Source organism: Monopterus albus, unplaced genomic scaffold, assembly GCF_001952655.1.
Source record: "Monopterus albus unplaced genomic scaffold, M_albus_1.0 scaffold50.1, whole genome shotgun sequence".
NCBI classification, from domain to species: domain Eukaryota; kingdom Metazoa; phylum Chordata; class Actinopteri; order Synbranchiformes; family Synbranchidae; genus Monopterus; species Monopterus albus.
Window position 1 is genome coordinate 4,083,806 of NW_018127930.1, and position 1,626 is coordinate 4,085,431.

The 1,626-nt window shown below is 41.8% G+C and overlaps 1 protein-coding gene across 1 annotated transcript in view; it reads left to right on the forward strand.

Moving 5' to 3' along the window:
• The first annotated feature begins 312 nt into the window (after positions 1-312).
• The window catches only part of lpar1 (lysophosphatidic acid receptor 1), a 28,235-nt gene continuing 26,921 nt past the window's right edge, over positions 313-1,626 (forward strand). The window contains exon 1 of the mRNA XM_020601224.1: positions 313-695. The gene's annotated coding sequence lies outside the window, so the exon portion shown is untranslated. The remainder of the gene's footprint in view (positions 696-1,626) is intronic.

The following is a 1,626-nucleotide window of genomic DNA, read 5'->3' on the forward strand; positions in this document are numbered from 1 at the left end:
CACACACCCACACACACATATATGTATTTTTCATAAACTAAGTCAAAAAATGTTTCTTTGTGTAATTCAGTGCACTTGTTGTCAATACAATTTCACCTGTCTTTAAGGGTTTTGTTTTAAAAGGTCCTAGAGTTTTGTTCATTTAGCAGTGAAATTCAGATTTTACTAAGTACAAGCAAATTAAAATGCCCAACAGTGCCACGCTTTATTTAATTTAGTCTTTTTTATTGCACTGTGTGAGTGTGTGAGAGAGGGAGAGAGGGAGAGACGTCACGTGTAGACAAAAGTCCTCTCCTGTAGCGTGTGTGTGGCAGTCGGTCGGTCGGTCAGGGCGAGAGAGAGCTCGACGGAGCCGCCGCGCCAGCGCACACAGGGACGGAGACGCAGCAGAGGGCATCAAAGCTTCTTCATCTGGAAAGTAAATGAATAAATAAAACAACTTTAAAACATCGAAATACTGGTGGGAAAAATATCAGAAGACATACTGCTTTTCTGCACGGACATAAAATGAAAGGGTTACCTGGTTGTATATTGGATTTGGAGTCTGATACAAGAGTTGCTCAGGCAGAGCCATAGGAGTTGTCTGCTGGAGCAATCTCAGGCACCTCGAATCAAACTTGAATTACACATCCAGGAATTAGTCAGGGAGTAAGCTAAACTACCTACATACTGCTCTCACGGGAAAAGAAGACGCTGTAAGTATTTCATTTCTTAGTTTGCTTATTGAATGAATCCTCATAAATTCAAATTCTTCCGTATTTCCCCCCTTTGGCTGACTTTATGCATGCATGATGTGGGCATCTTTACATAATCAAAGTATACCTGCCACGTAGACGTGGCGAGAAAACTTTGGGTTCAGATAAATGCTTTGATGGCACTGGCAGATCCCAGAATCCGCTGTGCGCACCATTATTTTGATAGGAGACGCTCGGTTGTGCGCTTATAGTGGTTAAGAACGTGGACGCGGCTGGAATGAAGGAGTTGTTGCGCCAGAGTTGGGATCTTTACCAAGTTCTGGAATTGGAACAATATTTGTGGAAGGGAGTGAGAGGGAAAACAAGTGGGCGTTGGGTCTGGGAGTAAAAGTTTGACATCTGTCTTGATTTTGCACGCTGATCTGCATTCAGAGAATTTTTCTTTTAGTTTTCTTCATTGAATTCTTTTTTGTCTCTCGCAAACGTAACCCCCCATCTGCGCTTTGAAACAAACACGCAATCCATCATCCACCATCAGCTATCCAAGACCAAGCATCTGTATTGTCACTTTCAGTAATAGTGAACATCATCAGAATCAGAATTGTGTTTACTGGCCAAGTAAAACACACAAATAATTAGTCACCGGTACAGAGGATCTCAATGTGCTTGTAAGTCAGCAAGAAAGATAGCAAAATACAGTATGTGCATTTAAAATAAGAAGGGAATAGTAGAAAAATGAGAAACAACATGATTAAGAGAGCAGCAATGTCCTGAAACTTTCCTAGTAGCATCTCCCCAGAGTATAGTCTACACCTTGATGCTTTCTAGTACTGGCAAGAACCAGTACTGCGTCTGGGACTGAGGCCCCGATGGTCAGTAATTTCATGAACCAACTTAAACTACCACCAAAACACCATCAGAAATTTGAGAT